At 39.7% G+C, this 21,231-nt stretch overlaps 1 protein-coding gene across 1 annotated transcript in view; it reads left to right on the top strand.

Annotated features, from left to right (window-relative positions):
• Positions 1 to 21,231, top strand: part of MESR6 (misexpression suppressor of ras 6) — a 524,406-nt gene that overhangs the window by 238,820 nt on the left and 264,355 nt on the right. The window lies entirely within an intron of this gene.

Raw genomic sequence — 21,231 nt, 5'->3', positions numbered from 1 at the left:
ATTATGCAACATTAAGATATCAATTATTGTCAATCGATTCATTACAAAAATCTAGTAATCGATGTTTTTTTTTTTTTTTTGACAATTCGCACCGAGAAAAATTTCCATTTGTAGTTTCTTTACAGTTAGTAACTATTTGCACTTCTAACTGCAGCCAAAAAATATTTCTTAATTTCGGATAGAGAATGAAATGGTTTTGCAGCTGTATCCAGAAAATCTAGAAATTATTGTTCTTTTCGATTATATGGACACTGATACCATATTCTTGTTTAACAAAGAACATATATTCAACCGAACGAACAGATTATATATTACTAGAAAATCTGTGGTTAACTATACTAATCATACGAAATAATTACTTGCGCCAAATTTCTTTGTAGGTAATTCCAACAATATTGAATCCATTGTTTTGACGATACCCGTTTTACTACAATTTTTTAGAATCTGTTATTACATTTTAGGGGCATTCACGAAACTCTCTGGTGGAATAATGACAACCAGAGTTGGCAACACTGTTTCCGCTGAAGATGGCTGAAGCACGTCTCCGAAAAACGGATATCGGGTGCAAAGTTGTATGGCGCCAGACGCGCTATGCGATTGGTGTTTAAATAGGATTAAAAAAGAAATGAGCGCGAGTATATATAAATTGGGGAAAAAAAAAAGAACGGAAAATTTACGTTCGAACATAACGTCTTCCGGAACAAATACGCTTCTCGCGCCGAGCCTACGCGGTGTTTTCGTAACAGAAATATTTCTACAACTCATGCAGTTCGCGCTCTCCTCGAACTCCAAGGCAGGCAGCGTCGCGTAGGTATCGCTTCGTTGAGGAATCAGCTTCGCGGCCGTTTAAAAGCGGGAGCAAAGTTCAGTCCTGCACCAGCGATATCAAATTACGAAAGCAGCTCGCGTTGTTACACACACAGACACAGTCAAACATTCCGCGCATTCGAACGAATATAACGAAGTCTAAAACCTTACGAGATTCAAGTTTGTGACGTTAATTCAACAGCGATGCGTGTTCAGGAAAAATCGTTACTTTGTATCTATGATCATTTCAAAGTCAGTAAACCGTGATGACCTGAAACATTATCGTCATATATTCTGAAACATTAACACTACTTCAAGTCGTTCGTAAATAGTTAGATAGTGATTTTTTTTCTCAATGTTTTGGCACTTTGACATCCTTATTTAACGGCTCTAGGATTTTTCAAACCCCATCAAACTGTGCAATGAAGCAAAAGTTACTGAAATTTTGGAATTTCTCAATGTTTCGTTAAGTCAATCTCACCAACTTCAGAGTCGTTATTTCGAAACTTTAGAATTTTTTTCAATTCATCGACTGTGTAGTAAAGCGAAACGAGTAACTAATAATTTGAAAATCCTTAATATTCTCCCGAAGTTATACCAAACTTACAAAGCAGTGACATTTGTTTATCGATGTTTCGTTACGTTAACGTTGCTAACTTCAATCCGATCGAAAACTCTGCTGATTCAGAAACTCGCCGTGACATCCGTGCACTATTATTTGATCTAATACTAAACCAGGAACAACTGAATAGCACAATAATTTGTTCAAACTTACGTAAATGATCGTCGTTCGCACCATCTTCCAAGCACTCACAGTTCTTCCTTCTGCATTTCGACTTGCGCCTATATAATAATATATCTACTCCAATCTATATCTCTCAACGAGTCTTAAATTGACACGTGGTGCGACGACCGTTGGCTGCTTTCTTTCCTCTCGATATTATTATTACTACACTTTTTCTGCTTTTCCGAGAATAGTCGATGCTGCGTTTTTCCTTTGTTTCGTTGTATTCGTATTTTTTTTTTTTAACGATTTTGTTCTTTGTTTCACTACGAAGAGCTTTCGGCAAGTCCAAGAGCACGGTATGAAGTTCCTACTTTCTGAATACTACGTAGGAACTCTATACCTCGCTGCTGGATCTCTACCATATTCACAAGTGAACGTTTTTCTGTTGTTTTATTTTTTTCTTCTTTGTACCTTCAAATTTTTTTTATATCCCATCACGTCCCACCGCCTGCTTAGCATTATCCTCTTCTTTATTCCGCTGCACGATCTTTTTAATTTTTTCTCATCTACCTTTGCCCATTTTGCCAGCAAATGATGATTAATTGTTGGAAATGAGAAGAAAAAAAAGAAGACAGCTGTGCTCCGAAATGTGCAAGACATAACATTCGAATGTTATAATTATACGTGTGTACATAGTGCGAACAGTTACTTCCACTCTTTGTACGAGGCGTACATATATATACTGTGTATATGTTACGTAATATGTTCGATAAATTTTTACGTCGTCGATACGTCACGGAATTACGTCACACTTCATCTAAAACAAGAAAAACAAGAAACGCGTAATTTTGACAAAACGTTGGAATATTGTCGAAACTGCTAGTAAAAGATTAATTAAAACGAGTGAAACGAAATTAGATTTGGCTGAAAAGAAAAACTGATCGTAACAGGAACACATAAAAAAAAAAGTTTATTCAAAAAAATAAAAAGTTAATTCCAACCGCACTCGACGACACTTTTAAATCCCTGCACAATAATTGATAAATATTTATTATATTATACGTATGCACGTCGCATGAGAAAAACTTGATCGAATGAAAATTTTTCTTCGAGACAAAACACTTGAACGAAGAAAATTCACTGTTGTACGGCGTAACCCGATCTTGAGATTCCCGATCACGATACGACGCTACGGTGATTGGCGAAGAAATATCGTGTGGATGCAATAGGTATGTCGGATTGTAACCGATAAAGTACCGTCGCGACTCACGTCTAAGATCCCGACACCGCGACCGTCTCCGACGCACTGAGTGCTCAGAACTGGAGATACACGCGAGCAAGTCACACGCGCCTGAGATTCCCCCACCCCGCCCCACCCTTCGCCGTGCCCGCCTCCCCTCCCCCCGCCCCCCTACGCCCCGTTCTCCTACTCGGCGAGGGTAGTGAACGATAGTGACGCCTCTGGCGGCTGCGAGTGACACTTGACAGACGCGCGGGAGAGGCATTGCTGGCTGATCGTGAGTGGGAGGGATGAAGGAACTGAGAGAGTAGGGTGAAAAGAGAGAGGGAAGAGAGGATACAGTAATAATGAGACGAAAGGAGAGGAAAAATCTTCTTTTTTTTTTGTTTTCGTTGGATGAAATAAAAAACAAAACGTTGTTGTTGTTGTGTATGCATAGGTATAGCTGTGCCGAGAATGACTGAAAAGAAGGTACTCTACCTATAACGCAGTACAGCTATTTGCCTCAATAACTCTCGCATGGATTGCGGTATACGTTTTTCAATTTCGGGATGTTGAGTCATCTGAAAATTTTTATTCAACTTTTTTTCCAATACTATAGACATAATGATCATTCGGTAGACAAGCTGTTATAGTTCTGCGGAGCAGATCTTTTAAAAGTTTTCAAATTACAGATATTCGTTCGAAACAATGCGTTACACGTTGAAACAATGTTCGAATTTTATGTTCCAAAGTTACACATTCTATGCAACTGAAAGTATCGTTTCTTTCTATCGTTACCTGAGAAATGTAACAAGATCTGATGAGAATTTCACTGACTGTCTAACTGTTTATTCACTCGCGGAGACCCTTCAGTCTACATTCCAAGCCGGTGTAATAAATAACGATAGTGGTTATCGAGACGTGGAGTGAACTGTTAACAGCAAGTATAAGAGAGTGCCGATCGGTGACAGTGCGTGTGAACAGAAATCGGTGTTCCGTATCTCATGCACAAGTATGGTGTTAGGTGTGTCCGAGACATAGATTAGTAGTTGTTAATAGCGCGTCCTATATCCATTCGTATGAATCGTTCTTCAATATCAACAAGTTGGTATAACGGACGTTCAAGCTGTCAAGTAATGTTTTCAATTGAGTATATATGTATATTCATGTATATAGTTGGGTTAATGCAGCAGACACGGCTGCCGATCATTGCTGGGACAAGAAAGTATTTTTACACCGGTATCTATTCGCATCGCGAGCACGTTATATCGACAGTTGTTGTTGCCCGTGTTGTTTTGAATGCAAACGCAACTAATGTCACAATTTTGAATGTTCGATTTAACTCTCGAGTGCACGAGATGAATGACCATTTCGTTTAAAACCTGCAGCTCGTCTACTTTTAAACCTCAGCTGTCACCCCGAGGGTACAGTGAAATGGACTGTATAGAAGCCACGGCATTACGACGAATAGATCGGAAAGTCTACCACCTTGAATTCATTATAACCATCGGATAGAAATAATATTTTTCACATTTTCTGAGAGGTACTATAGTAATATCGACGGACACGTAGAGCGTGGTACGGGCTCCAACGCATGTGTCGTTAACCATCAACGTGCTTCGTTGAGTGGAGCACTTTTCCCTGACTATACGACCGTCAAGTCATATGTGTCCGTATAAATTTCTCAGAGACTTGAGTGGGGTCCAATTACTGTACAGGCATTACTTCAGCAGAGTAATGTTCGATGGAAAGCACATGTATATTTTCATTTAAGTTTGACTCTTTTTTGTGACAAAGTTTATTATAAATACCCAATTATCGGAGTAACGTATCAGTAGACATTCAGAACTCGTTGGAGACATTTTTTTAGGTAAACACTAATCATTCGCGTGTTAAACTATTTGACAGATACGTATTCTGAATCTCCGCAAGAATTATATCTCGAGTAATCACTATGAAGACAATTTTGTTAATAAGTAATCAAGTCACCAAAGTTGATGGTTCCCTTTCGCTTCGCACTTACAATTAGCTAGCACAAAATCATACTCTACCGATATTAGGCCCTGAGACGGTGAAAACACGAAAGACGCCTAACAGTCCCCTTTTGAGTCTTGACTGTAGTCTGACTTCTACATAACCATGAACTATATGGCGAACGTCTCAAAATAACAAGTACAGAGTGTAGAATATTTTCACCGTCAAATTGGTGCATATGCGATACACATGTGTGTTGGAGCCGGCTAATAGCTATCTAGGAGTTTCTTCTCGTTCTGGTTCTTCTTCCTCTCGTCACGGTGAACTCCCACCCAGGAGCGGGTGGCAGGCTCGAAAAGCTGCGGGACTCCGTGACTGGGTGGCAGCCATCTGGCGCAACGGAGCGAGCAAGATCAGGACGTCTTTCGGCGGAGTTTTCTGGTCCAGCTGAAGCGGTGCATCCTCTCGGGCGAAGTTAACCCGAACCAGCCCGACCAACCCACCCTAACCCAACCCGACTGGAACCCGTCCTGGAACTAGACTCGGCGCAACCCAGGCCCAGACTCAGAGCATCCAAACGCGTTCAATCTTGGACCGTATCGTTAATACCGCTCCACGTGTGTCTCAAACTCTTAGAACTTAGAAGATGGTTCGGGTCGACAGCGGGTCCGTTTATAGTTTTACGCATACACATGCGTGTGCGTGGGACTGGGTGCGGGTATACCTAGGCAGTTTCTGTCTCTCATCCCCCCTTCCCCATCATTCTTTCTCTCATGCTCGGTTCTTTTATCTCCGTTCTCTTACCGGCATGCAGTAACGGCGGAATCTTTTATACTTCGTGGTACTAATACCCGTTCCTCTATCCAGACGCCAGACTGTCCGATTTTTTCCAACAGCGTTCTCCCTTTCGGGGCGACTGATTGTTATCGCGGTCTTGTAGTCAACTGCCCCGAACCAGCCCGCATCCCGTAGATCAACACCGCGGGTCATCTCCTTTTCGAAGAGAGGAAGAGAGAGACGGAGAGAGACGGAGAGAAGGAGAGAGATAGAGACCATATCTTCCTCCGTGCCGAAGGAGCAACGGACTCTGCCTGCATAGATGGCTTTATTTAGACCTGGACATCCTGACCTCTTTCCCCTCCCTTCCATATGCTCGACTTTGCCACCGTGGTCTGTTTAATGCCCGCATTTGGCCTGGCCTACGGCATCAGAGAATAGATGATATACCGCGGTTAAATACTTCCACGAAAACGTTTAAGCAGAGAAACAATTGGCGTATGATGATATGGTCATAGAAGTTCTTAGAATCTATAAGCAATAGCATTCTATGCAACGGTCACATGATGATGGCTTATAACGATCTTTGAAAAATATTGTTTCCGAGCCATTTGCATGGATACAGAAAACACGAGGAGTATTACAGTGACTGACATTTCAGATCGCTAATATGGAAAATATGGATTATAACGAGATGGATATATCATAAGTGACAGTGTTGCAAACCAACTCTTTTTTTTTTTTTTTACAAAGAACGCCAAAATTCAGATGAGACGTCCTAAGGTTAGAAAAATGTCTCAACATCTGAAGAATTTGTAACGATTTCTTCAAAGTCACTTCCAAGATAATGAAGAAAAGAAATAAACGTAACCGAAATAGATATCTCTTCACAAAATGTCTCACACGCTGTAAGTACGAGGTTCCGCTATACCTAGACTTGACATCACCGTTGAGCGTAGCAATCAAGTTAATGATCTTCTAGGTGGCACACGCGTATGCCATGTACATGTGAGGCTGGCGTGGCACGATTAGAAACGAAGGTTTTAGGTGATATTAAATATATATACTATATAATAATATAACCATAGTGCAAGTCAGCCCGCTGCAGGCCGTGCTCGTCGCGTTGTTCCTACGATATTGCCTTTGGAGCCGTCAAGAGTTTTTACCGTGTCTCGTCCTTTTTGTTCTTTTCTTATCCTTTTCGTTTTTTTTTTGTTTTTTTTTTTTGTTTTGCTTTTTTTTCTTCTTTCGAGAAGAAAAGGTTCCTCGGCAGCTGGAGGGACCGCGGCCCGTTTTGTCATGAACAAATGATCTTTCCGCGAACCTTTGGCTTTTCAACGAACGTATGCATTATATATGCATTGAAGAGAGTCGCCGTCTTTGAAACGAAACGCGGAAGTGCAGCTCGCGGTAACGGTCATTTCGCCTTTAGAGTTCTTACTTCTTTCGGTACGCGTTGCACCATCATTACCCAATGAACCGTACCGTGTGCGCTTTGGAGGACCTCTGAGAAGGATCAAGGTTGATGGTGACCGAACGGCCGATAGATGATGTAACGCGTGCAGCTGCATTCGGCGTCATCTAATTGCCACGTTAACACCGGTGACGACAATCGTCGGTTATTCGAAAAGGCAATTAACAGCTCCGTGTGCTCCGTAGGAGAGAGAGAGAGGGGACCGCTATTTTCATTTTCCCGGATGGACAGAGAGACTGGCATCGGAACCATGTAATTGTCCTGTCTTATCGAAGATGCCGCGATGGGACGGCTCGTCGTTTCACCTATGCAATTATGTGTCCTTTATCGCGTTCCATAACTAAAAATTCATGAGTAAACGGTGTCCGCGGGTGATTGCGGGTACATGGATTATTACATGGTTTGCTGAAAGGCGATCGTTTGAATAATTAAACAGCTGTCCTGACGTAAATGAATTATAGTCACCGCCTACGGCACTCCCCGTCGTACATGCTGCTCTACGCGCCTATACGCATTCGTTCGTACATGGTATACCAAGTATACCAGGTATACCAGCAACGTTACGTCACGACATCGGCGTATAATGATTGAGCGACGGTCTGCATGAATCTTTGATCGGTGTTCGCCGATGATAATTTTGTAACGCAGTAAGCTGCGACCGACCCGCGCCACTCGGCTCAACTCCGTCTCAGTGTGCGGGATACAAGGTGCGCCGTCCTGCGGCTACAATCATTTTCACCGTGGTCGAAAAGGGGGAATTTAACACTCTATGGTTGTGACAATATCGCCTCAACGCGTTATCTCTACACCATGGATTGGCGCATCGCGGGACGCGTTCTTGTCGACTCATGGTTCGGAATACGGTCTGAGGATACGAATCAATTTCCACTCCTCGACAATATAGTCATAAATGTTGTACACCAAACAGCGGACACTACGTAGCCACTGCCAGTGAAATGTCACGATTCGGCTAGCTAAAGTAGAACTTTTGTTGTATAGATGGAAAACTTGATCGGATGAGAATTGACTGATTAAAAACTGAACTGTGATAGGTGCTAATTTTCCAACACTGAAATCCGGCTAACCTGTCGGACAGTGGGTAACAATCGGTGAGCAGATATTCAGTGAAATTTTGATTAGATGTTTGAAATTCCAAGAGCACTCTTTCATCGCATGACGAACTCATTACATCAGGCTTTCATAACCATTGCGTCCAATGCTTGGACTGGAACATATTGGGTCTAGCGATAGTTTGAGACAACTTTGTTCAACATTCTACACCACGTTTACAAATATGTAGATTCTAACAAATGGAAAGCCGTTGGAGATTCTCTCCAAAATGTATACAGGGTATTGTACGGAGCCGGTTCTGGGCTCCGTCTCGTTTGTTTAGGGAAGAAACAGGTTCCTGGTCAAAGCGTGAACTTGTGAAACGCTTCCGTGTGAAACGGAAGATTGAAACGGTAAATAAGCTGCATGAAAAGCAGATGATTAGTTTACGAGATATAGCTAACGAGTCATTTTCTTATATTAGAATAATAAACTTCTTTTCTTTATTCCGAAGTCGCTACAATGCGTTACGTTTGCTGCGATTATAAAAAAATCAAGATTCTATGAAAAAGTAAAAGTCGAATGAATACCGTCTTATCAAAACGACTATCGAAAGGAAGAGAATACAGACATCATGTTGTAGACTCATATAGACTGTAATTCGATGACGATAAAACACTATCTGACGTCAGTCTAGCACCATCCGATGTTGAATTTTCGAATTCATCTGCACAAAAACTTGTTCCAGAGTAATCCAAGCCATTTCTTACAGTGTAAGCTAGAACTTACAGCAATGTTTGAACACTCTCACGTCACTGTCACCATATTCTGGTTAAATTCGAGAAGATGAGTTCAGGCCACCAGCATTCACGGACAATAATAGTTTCTCTTTGTAGAGTGTAGATTCCGATCGAAATAGGCGTTGTTTTTTGGGGTTTCGTATCGCCATGGGAACGCAATTACCCCGTTTCTGTCTCCTCCTATTCCGCGGTCGAGAGGTTAAACGAAAGCTTTGTTAACGATGGGTTGATGCATCGGTTCTGCAAGGGCAGTTAGGAGGTGATCCTGAAGGGGCGTGTGCGTTTGATAAGGGAACAGATGAAGGAAGAAAAGGAGACGACACATGGCGTGACGCGGCAGTCAGCAATGCGCGAAAAGGTCTCACGTGCAGCGGCAAACGCAATCGCGATTCTCCGCTCTCCTCTCCATGAAAGAGACACGAGCATAAAAAGAAACCCCCGAACTATACCTCCGCTCGACCTTTCAACGCGGGGTCAGGAAGCCTCGCGGGGGGCTCCCAGATAATTCGCATCTTCCACCCCTTAGCTCAGACCAGGAGCCAGAGGCCATGGGGAGCGGCAAACCCTTGGAATCAAATCAATTAATCCACCCCCCGAACAGAGTCTAGTGATTGGATTGGCTTGGGCCAAGTTTGGCTCAGTTCCTATGTATGAACATTCTGTACTCACTCTGTCTGTCGAGTATCTGGTATAGGCGCAGTTTTAACACTGCCGCTTGTGCGTCTGTGAGCTCATCGTGTTGCTTTTTTGCAGTGCAGTAGGTATCTGCTCATTGGTCTGATTTGATTATCTGTTTGTGTAAGATGTGTGTAACTATTCTGTCAGGGTTCTTTCGTCACGAACACAAATTGTGTCACGAAGTTTTTATCAATCCAAGTAGTATCGATTCAGAAAAATAATAAAATTTACGCTAACTTGCCTCGAGTCCGAGTGAAATGAGAGCCAGACCAAACCAAATCATGCGACTGTGATTAAATTTAGTAGGGTAATTATCAACATATTTGATGAATAGACTTTAATATAAATTTCAGTTAATACTGCATACATTTTTGGAATTGACCGATTTTGGTATTTGTCAAGAAATGTATCACTTCTTGAGACTATAATTTATCGGCAATCTAACACTATTTGATGTTGATCTGACACTACCTGATGTCAATTCAACGCCACTTGGTATCAATTCAACACTACGTGATGTTACTCCAATGCTACTTGATGTCACTCCAATACTATTTGATGTCAATATGATACTATTTGGTGTAAATCCAATACTATCTGACGTCAATATAGCACTATCTGAAGCTAAATTTCCGATCTAGCAGTATTTGTTGTCGAAAAAAAAAAAAAAAAAAAAAAAACTAGAACCTGAGTTTACAGGGCGTGTCGCGAATCTGAAGCAAATGTTGCCTGAAAACGCGTTTCGTAAACTACAGCAAATGGGCGAATTTTTTATCCATAAGTTTTTGGCACCGTTCCCGCGATCACGAGAAGATAAATCCTGGCTGATTTGGTTTTCTGTACTGCATCGTGAGCAATCAATCATCCGGCTTGACGTGCCCGCGTCGTGTAGGATGAAAATAATGAAAAAAGAAGAAGAAGAAATCTGAAAAACTCTTGGAGCAATCAAAGTTTCCGAGGAGAGGAGAGATCCGGTGAGGGTGTCTTTCGCCCCGGTTTACGAGCATACGGAGCCGCCCCCTCGGGAGCCGAAGAGCTTCGCGACACTTCGGGGGCACGTCGGCGAACTCGAACGGGAACTCGGATGAAATAGGACCGCGCATTATCGAAGGACAGAGCGATGTACAGGTGAAATAATAAAAAATAATCAAACTCAGTCGATCGGAGTTCCAGTTTCTCGAGAGTGCTGCGTTTAAACTACCCATTTTGTGAAGTGTTCGGTGCAACTTGAAACGCGAAATATGTAATACCGGCTACTGCCTGCCTACACAAAATCCGAAGATAATGTTCCGAGGGCGGGATGAGGGTTCTGCAGCCCCCCCATACTGCTCGTGTGCACGGACTGAATTCCGGGTCTCAAGTACCTGCACGACGCTCTTGAAGAGTGAGAAAGAGGAGTTAGAGAGCGGTCCATTCGTCTTTATCCCCATTTTCCTTGTCTCGGTACCCTTGAAGCACAAGTATCCGGGGAAATGAACGTATCACGCACACACAAACACGCGATGACGATTCAATGATATTTTTTGATCAAACTTGTCACGCCTATTTCATAATTTCCATTATTCTATCTCTCCGAGCACTTATATTCGTCATGCGCAAAACAGAATGCCCGAGCACTTTGAAACGAGAAGCGATGGCTGCATGAGTGACTTTTCGAACGCTGACAAATAAACTTTCTCACCTTTGATGAAGGAACAGGTGTAAAGTCGAAAGCCAAAAACGATGAGCGATTCTATCTCCGAACAAAAAAAAAAAAATATCCCAGTTGTGAAGAGCGCATCAGAAAGCCAACCACTTGGCTAACGGACCACGTGAACTTATGTTCTTCGTTTAATGGTCTCAGGTTCCGAAAATTTCGGTTCAAGTAAAATCAACTCTACAGGATCTAGAGGTTTCAAAAATGCTGCAGTTTCCGACTGTGGATTCGGAAAAGATACCGGTATACGTGAGAATTACTATTTGGAAAAAGCATATTTTCCTTTGAGGTGTCAGTATGTATTAGACATGCTCGGAAATATGTATACAGTTGTTCTCTTTCCAACAAAATGATACAATATATCATTGGCAAATAATAAGAAGGTGAATAAACACTTCAGTTGAACAGGTGTGTTAGAAGTTGTCAACTGGATACGCGTCTTATCGGTCATTGACACTGTTTACTGGCAACGAGTGAGACGTTTTTCTTTCTTTTACGACGAAGCAAGCCAAGGAACAGTAAATTCGACTCAACACTCCAAACCGCAATAGATGCAGCATAAGACCTGAGAATCAGATTTGATTTCGGGAATGCACGAGATATGAATGCGAGAAAAAATGCGCAGGCGATTCCGATTGATTGATAAGGACCTGAGATTTCAGATTATTTTCGATATTTTGAATGGGTCTATTAATTCACACTCATATGTTTAACGCTATCGTCAGTCCGAGAACTCATCCAATTGGAACGCTTTGTTTAAAAAATTGGAAGAAAAATCATAAATAGTTTGTCAATCGTTTCTGATTCTTGTATTTTGTTAATTAAATAAAAGTATACCTGATTCGCTGATTAATCTGCCGCCGCAGCAGTTGTAGATATCGTAAGGCCGATGAAATTCAGTGTTTCGAAGGCTTCTGGTGAGCGACCGGCAGGTACGAATGGCTTTATTGTTCGATCGTGTTTCGTTTATTGTGGCCGGAAATGGAATTAGTCGGCGACCTGTTTTTATGGCTCAGCGGCGCGATCCGGATGCCGAGACTAGGGCGCGGACCCATCACCACGGGATTCATACACACACAAAGTCCTGCTATGAGTATCGAATATTATTCACGTGTGTAGGTCGTACGTCGTTTCATTTATTCGTTTGCACAATTGGTGTACAATTTGATTTCGTCTGCCGCGACACAATTGTTTTTCCAAATAGAAACATAAAAAACCTCGCACAGCGGGGCAAAATATACAGTGTTGAGATAAGTGCAGTAGGATGTAATATACGTACAATGTTGGAAAGAAGTATTAAACGAATTGAAAAGAAAAAACGTTGCACAACAATCAGTAACCAATTATTACTTTGAAGAGATACACTTTTTTGGGCCTTTTGTTATCAGAATGAAACTTACTAACTGTAATTTCCAAAATACTCTCAATTGCAGTTGTTTTTTTTTGGGACACAGTCGTTAAATGTGAGAAAATCAAATTTCACAATCTTTTTTATCAGGCAATGTTTCGAAACCAATTTCCAAATAAAATTTCCAATTTCGAATCAAGTTCTGCAGCCTAAGCTCGGCGAGAAATATTTTGGTCACAGTAAAATTGGAAGTAGTATAAAAAGTTTCTATCCTGCATTGGTATATTGTAAGTTTTATTCGAGATCGTAAAACGACACAAAAATATGTCCAATGCACCTGTGATTCTTACAAGGCTTTTCCACATTCCCCGACGTGATGAGTCGTCTAATTCGTCGCCATTGGGATAATCGGGAGTAAATTTCGAAGGGTAATAAAACCGTTTTACAATCGCAAATTACCCTGTTCCTGGCTCACAATCATAAATCTATAAGCCAAAATGAATAAAACAAACGTACATAAATACGTCGGAAAGACGGTACATGAAAATGGTGGGGATCAAAAAATAGAACAATAACTCAACAGATGGGGGACAATATCGAATTTTCAATTTCGACATAATCTAATACGTAAAATTTCAAAACGTAGCAAGTTGCAAAAAAAAAAAAAAAAAAATCCACCGGTGGTGACGCTAATCAAAAATTGTTAGGCAAAATTTCGAGTGTTCCGAAAAAATATAGAATCGTATAAAAAAAAATGTAGGTATTCAGATCAAAATTTATGAAATCGTTAGAATAAACGTTAATATGTATAAAGTTGGTATAATTCGTTATTTTAACCTTCCTATTTTACATTTTGGAATTAAGTGAGTCCGATATTCGTATTTTGGAATATTTGAAAATGTAACCATCCTATTCTTTCACTTCTACCCAAAAAAGTTGTACAACCCACAACATAGATAAGTGCGGTTATCGAAATTGTCGGAAATTATAAATGTCAAAAATCTATCAAATATCCGAAAGATTCTAACCGGTTTCGAATTCCGATTTCGTACGTAAATCTGAACCAAGGGTAAAAAAGAAGGGAACTCTGCTTGCCTTGCGCCACCCCATCCTGGTGGATGAACGCCATTTTTGTCAGCCACCACCCCCGACTGAAGTCACCCCAAAGCTTTTCTAACTCCGGGGGTTGGTTCTATAGGCTCATCCCCATTCCCCGCGTCCATACATAGCCATGTGCAAAAATGTAATTTTCACCGAAAATTTAGTAATCCATTAGCGTGAAAAACTAATTACTAAAGTCTATTGGTTTTTATTCTCATTCCTAATTATCTACAAGAGGGTCTGTTGTTTTTATGGGAATCATTTTTCGGAGATTGCGTTTAATGCGATGCTTGTATTGAAGAAACGAGGTTGTCAAGCTCTTCCGAGATACTCGAAACTGTCCTGTTAAATAATAATACGAGATATAATAGTAACAATATGATTCTTTGGTTACAATAAAATTTCAAACTGTAAAGAGATGCATCAAAAACCTATTCGAGCAGTCAACTTTTATCTCACTGTGAATTATGCTCAAAACTTGGGCGAAAGTTTGTGTAGCAAATATAAATTTTCGAACTATTCAATTTTATGACATTTACACGGGGAGAGGAAAAAGAGCAGATTTCACTCAAAACTGCAGGAAAAAAGGGACACATCGAGGTTTTTGGTAAAAAATACCCACGTCAACTATATTCTTTACTATAAATGTAGCAAATTTACTCTGTGCGTAGTGGTTTTCACTGTTTTTAGATTAAATTCTACATTATACCAGAAAACTTGATTACGTCCCTATTTTCCTGCGGTTTTTTGTAAAATCTGCTTTTTTGTAAAACTGCGTGTATTTTTCTTTCACTCCTTCTTTCTCGTTTTATCGTCTTGTCTACATTGGGTTAAGTAATTGCACGATTAGAGAATTCAAACCATAAAAACAAAGCGAGGTTGAGATCGTAACGAAACATGGAAGGAGTTGAGTTTCTAATACATGAATATAATGTGGTATTATTATTCATTATTATAGTTTAACTGAATTAAGAAAAATCCTAAAGTTGCGAGATAGCGGATTTTCTGATAAAAATGCCTGACTGTTACATCAATGTTTATATGAAGTTCAACCTCATAATCAGAAGTAAGTAAAAGAACGACTCCCATGTGTCAAAATTACAGTCACATTGAATGAAAACAAGCAACTACCAAATCTCTCGATGGGAAAAAAGAATTTGTTTTACGAACATGACCCACATAACAAAGAATATTTCAGAAAACTTTCTGAAATCTATCACGAAAGGAAAGAAACCTTTCAAAAATATTTCAAGAAAAGGTTGCTGCAAGTTGAAAATGTCCGCGCCAGAAACTTGCCAAAGATTTCTTGAATTGTTGTTGTTCTTAAAGAGATTCTCACAATCTTTCAGTACAATATGTTACTGAAAGTTTCTTAGAAAGTTTTCGTGTTATGTGGGTATGAACAGAATGTCTCTGCGGGTGAAAGCACTGTAAAAATAAAAAAATAAATCGGAAATGAAATACATTTCCTTATTTCGAGAATGTACAAGTTGATTCGGTAAAACAAAACATTTATTTCCAAGCCACTAGAGGAGAAATGTTTCTTTATTTTTTTATCATTTTTTTTTTTTTTTTTATGTTCAAGTAACCCGTTTCTTCTCAGCGGTGGAAACCTTGAATTTGCGCGACGGGAAGGGCGATTCACGCCTGGATCGGGAGGGCGAATGGGTTAAGGGAATGCCGAAACGGGCCCTGCAGATGATAATGCGACGGCCCGATCAGATGGCCCCGGGCCTCTAGCACTGCGGCCTTTGCCTCCAGGTGTCCCGGTATTTGCATACGAAAGGGTTCGTCCCGACTAGGCGAGTAACGTCGACGGTGTTACGTGAGAGAGGCGCATGGGTTAATTCTGCGTAGGGTTTCGAAATCTCAGCGTGTGACGTCGTTAGACGCCTATTAATATTTCGTCAGACTTTGCGGGTCGTCTGCAGCCGGTGCTGAAAGCATCCTCGTTAGGGATTTTCGTTCTTACGAAAGAATCGATTCGCCGGTCGACCTTGAATAAATTTTTTGAGAATCGATTCGGGAGAAGATCTATTCTCAGATGTGATCAACGCATTGTGAAATGATCGGAAAAAACGGTAGAATTAAATTCGTCATTATTGGCGAGCAGGTATAACACGAAAAAGCAGGTAAGATAGAAAATCGACGAATATAGCGATCTAACGTGAATCGATCCGGAAAATCGTTTAGAATTGACATCGTTTTTATCGGTGAGCAAGTAAGATAAAAGAGCAAGCAAAATTGATCCGAATAATTGGTGGAGGTGAAATCGTCATCATTGGCCAACAATAAAGATCTAGGACACAAGTTCTATCGAAAAAGTATCGATCTAGATCGATCGATCCAAAGAATCGTGAAAAGTAAATTGCTAATATTAGCAAATCAGAAAATCTGTTAACAGAAGTAAATAAAACTGCATTATACGGAATGTAAAAATATAGCCATAATCAATTGATACGAAACAGAATACTTCTTCAATGCATACTCATAATAATAATCACAATATGCATAAGACGGATAAATTTCAGTTGCAGAGTGAAAACTGGTTGAGAATTTGTGTTACACCGAATGGCATTCAGAACCGTGAAATCGTGAGTTGCCGGGAATTAGTTACATTCAACTCAACGAATCAAGGAATATTTTACATAATCGAGTCAAAAGATCGATTTCTTGTACTTTTTCGATCGATCTGTAATTTTCGTTTCGTTTCGCGGTGTTCTTTTCGAACCCAATGCGCCCAATAAGGGAACCAAAAAAAAAAATCAAAGTCGTGCGCGAAGACTTTTTTTTAAAAGAAAAGTGAGAAGACTGATTTTCTGTGGATCCGTTACAGCAGCGTCGATCCTTGAACAAGAGAAAACAGATGTTCTCTTCGAATGTTTCTGGCTTTGAAACGGAGAAATAACGTTCTTCAGGAACACACGGAAATAGTAACAGGTGTTGCCAGAATCGCCACCTCCTGGAGTTTTTAATACATCATGTTTTCTTATTTCATCCGTTTCCTTTCACCCGTTGCTACGAAAAGATGGGTATGAATTACCCTCCCCCCCCCTCCCCCCCCCCCCAGTTTCGAGTCCGCATTTAATTCAAACAAACGAATCGATTTCGAAAGAAGTTTGTTTCGTTAGTCAGTATAGAATTTCGCAAAGAACTTTTTCAACCAAAGGTGAAAAATATGGTCTTGTTACAATATTTTGGGTTTTCAACGAAAATAACAGACTTTAATCTACAAAAAGTCAAATCCTCAAAATATCCGTCGTGCCTGGAGATTGTAAAGTAGAGAGAGGAAAAAAAAAAAAAAAAAAAAACACCGACAAAAAGAATCTTACGTGAATTTCGAGAACACGAAGATTAAATAAATAATTTCCAAAAAACCAGAAAAAAATTAACATTTTGGAAGAATGTCCGTCAGGAGAAATGCAAATCTGAAGTGCAGCTGCGAGACCCAATTTGTCGGAACGCCGAATGGGGCGGGTAAATTTTGGTTGTGCGGTTTGCAGGTGAGTTTGTATCGGGTGTTAAATTCGCGGCAAACGTGACTAAAGCGTCGCACTCAGCTTTCGGGGTCTGCAAATTTCCGTCTAACTAATTTCGTACAAGTTGGACATATCCAGTCGGCGTTTCCTCTGTTATAGCTACATATACAAGAGACCTCGCCGATGGATGCGGGGAGTTTCGGCCGGCCGTTTACACCCGGTTACCATCCGCCACCCGGAATTACCATATATTTCCATACCTCCCTTCCTCCTGGGTTAAAGATCCGACTCGGAGGGTTAAAGGGTTGCATACACAGTAGCGTCGGTGCCGAAAACCAACGGGGATTAAGTACTTTGATTCCACCAAGAGAAATATATAATATTCATAATTAATGCCCAGTTTTTAACTACTTGCAAATAAACTTTTAAATACCGTATAACCGATTATGTCAAGATGATCGAGGCTCATTTTATTCGAACGTGAGTAGATTCAACTTCGTTAACATACATTTTTTTATCAGAATCAATTAATAGTAAGCAATGTTATTGACAACGTAACGACAACCTCGAGTGACAGTATTATCCGACAGTTTATCCTCTTCGCCACGATCCTGCCTATTTTATAATTATCGTTAGACAATTTTTTGTGAATTAAATATAAAGAAATCTTCAATTTTTAACAAAAAATCGAATATCCACTAAGACCGTTGCTATTTTGTTGAAAATAAGAAGAAAAAATTGTTTCATAGGAGCGAAAGGTTTGATTTGTCCAACATTAATTTGTATGATAAATATGTCGCGTTATATTCAAACACGAATCGAGCTCCTCTAACATTTCACATTTCACCAAATTCCATACAAAATATTACATACAATCATCGTTCGACACAAGATAAGACGTCTTTGATATGTTTCGTCACCAGAAACTCATTTTTTATTATTATTTTAAAATTATTCCCACTCACTGTACAGTCTGTGTAAATCCAACGATCAATAAATATCCTCTCGACTAACCAAATAGTTTCTATTCTCTTTCTCTCTAATTCTATCTTCTTCATTTATATCACATACGTATAAATACCATGTAGAGATGGAAGAGGGTCGCAATAAACGCACAACAAGGCGTATCAGTGCCGAGTTTAGATACTAGAACGAGACATACGACCGCGATAATGAGCACAGCGATGAGGGTATCCACTCTTTTCTTACGTATAATAAACTTTCATCTCGGCGTTGATTGCTGACACTTTTTTCTAACCGCAGCCCAGCCTGCATACGAATACCATTCGTGAACGAAGAACATGTGATTTGTTCAGGTTAGTATGAGTGTTGAAAAGCGCATGAACCGTTGAAACATCTCACGGATATTTCTTCAGCGTTTGGAGAGAAATTGAAAGGACAACGCGAATGAGAAAAAAGAACTTGAACAACAAAATACCAGAAAGGATATAAAAATCTACTTATAGCCAGATGGAACCGATTAATCGTCGTTTCTTAAGTGAGAAAGCGAATGATTCTGATAAAATAGATTTTTTTCTAACCATCCTATTCAACTATATCATTCTATTTCCGTTTCTAACGATCGAAAGAGTTTCAACTCTTAGCCACGTACTCGCGACGCTATCCAATTCCGTATAAATTATACCAATCGAATATTCATACCATTACATTAATTTATACCGATTTATCTGTATTTATTCATCGAATATGCAAATTTATCGCATGTTTTCGGTTATTCCGCAGTCCCAAGAATGTTTTGCAACGCGTTTCGAACGTTCAACCTGGCTCACGCTTTATAAGGTTGGGTTAGGGTAAGGTTAGGTACGGGGTTGAAATGTAAAATTATCGCGTTATCTTCGAATGTGACGTGATCGATTTCATACACTCATATACAAGGTTCGTTAAATCTACCGCAAATAAATACATGGTCCGAAATCAGGTTGCTTTCACTCGCCAACACGAATTGTTCGTCCATCTACTCTCTGTTTTCTTAAATCAACTGGCATTTTGCTAAAAAACGAAAAAAAGCAAGCCCTCGCATTGCCATATTCGTTTCGTTGGAATAAATGTCAGTTGCCTCAATAAAATCCCTTTACCGCACGTACTCGTTGCTTGTTTTTCGTCAATATACACTCACCCATAACACTGGCCAACAGTGGTTTTGTTGCTCTTGATATTTGAGGAGTAAGCGTAGTTTTTCGAAATTGGCTCTAGTTATTTATTTTATCGACATTTTCATATATGACTCGGAAAAGCAATGTTTAGGTGAAAAATTCGATTTCTTTTTTTTAATATCTAAAGTTTATCAAAAAAATACCATCAATAACCTTAATTATGCTTACTTTATTCGGGCAGAAGTATAAAAAATATAAGAAATATAATACTTTGTTGTTCTCGCCATGAAAAAGAGGGCATAACAAGTTTCTTCGAAAGGGGGGGTATTGTGGTGTTCCGAAAAAAAAAAAATTAAAAAATTTCTCTCAAACACGCATCAAACTTTCGGTAGAGCATCTTATATAGAATATCTCAGTCAAATACGAGCTTTTAATATTGATTTTTTTCCATTTTCCATTTAAATAACAGGTAAAAAAATTTAGGAAAAAATATATCTCATAAACGTCTGACATATAAACCATCTAAACGTACATCTAATAAACTATCTGTATTAACAGATTCTTATAGGAAATTTCACGCTCTATAAAAAACTACTGATATAGAACTTTAACCGTTCAAGAGAAATTCGCCTTTAAACATTGAGTCATCTCGAATACAATACTACAATAACATAAAAACCAGAGCCAATCTAATATAATCATAATTATATTCGTAAGTTTTACGTTCTCAAACACCAGGATTCACAGAAAAAATCAGAGCAACAAAAAAAAGTATTTATTTTGTAGAGCTGTGTAATTGTTCGAACTCTGTAACGCGGTGTTCCAACGTAGCGCCATCTAAAATTCGGGCTCATCGGAATTTTTCAACGAGATCATGTACGCGAAGGGAAGAATTTTTTCCCTCTATGATTATCTCGGGATGCGGTAAGGCTGGAGGAGTAATTAGATGGTTTTAATGTAAGTATAACGTGTGGGGCACACTTGGAGACTCGTGACTAACTTCTAATTAATGACAATTGCTCAATGAGCTTGACGAACTCAATTAATAACAGCGCGGCCATTTTGTTTCGGCCATACCGAACGGTTAAAGTTGGAAAAAACGGAAAAAAAGGAGAATGAAAAAATAACAACGACGGCAGTTGAACAAACCACCCGCCGAGTCCAGCGACCCATTATACCCACGCTTGGTCGTTCACTTATCTCGAAAATTTATAATGTAGTAACGGCCGTTCCTTGATTAATCCTAACGAAAACAATTCTGCATTCCGTGGTAGTCTTCATGTTTTTTCTTCTCGTAGTCTCGGTAAATTACAAACATGCATTTACAACGGAAAAATTCGTTGCTTTATACAATGTCTTTCGGTTCTCGAAGTGGATTCTACAAAAACGGGAATAGATGAATTAAACTTTGCAGTCGATCCACGTCTTCATCAATGCCTAGAATATCGTGTATTGTATCGTGGATTGAATATTATTAACTGTGAATAAAACCGGATCAATTATTATAGTATTCCTCAAAATTATATAAAATCTTCACTACTTGAAGAATAAATGCTGCTCGATGTATTCAGTATCTTTAATGACGTTCGAGTCCACAAAAATACTTACTTCGCAACTCAAGATTCTTATAATATTCGGTAAATCATAACAGTGCAAAATATACTAATTTTATACCTTCAAGCGTTCGTTCGAAAGTTGCAGAATGATAAATTTTTTACGAATGTCTCGTAATCTCAACGTAACCCTTTGTCCAAAGTGCTGGCAAAATTAACATTTCCTTAGAAATCACGGATAGAAAGATGCGTTGTGGACTTGTATGGACCATAATTTAGTGTCGGGTTACCACTACCCGGTATTTTATTTCCGAAGTGAAGACGCCGGTAAATTTTTTCACAGATGCGAAACATTCTCATCGATCCTTTCGCTTCTTCTTCCCTTCGGCTGAGAAACTCTCTCTCCCACAATGCTGCGCTCTGTACCAATG

Source organism: Neodiprion pinetum, chromosome 5 (genome assembly GCF_021155775.2).
Source record: "Neodiprion pinetum isolate iyNeoPine1 chromosome 5, iyNeoPine1.2, whole genome shotgun sequence".
NCBI lineage: Eukaryota > Metazoa > Arthropoda > Insecta > Hymenoptera > Diprionidae > Neodiprion > Neodiprion pinetum.
The sequence above is the reverse complement of the archived record's forward strand: the minus strand, read 5'-3'. Positions and strand labels throughout refer to the sequence as shown.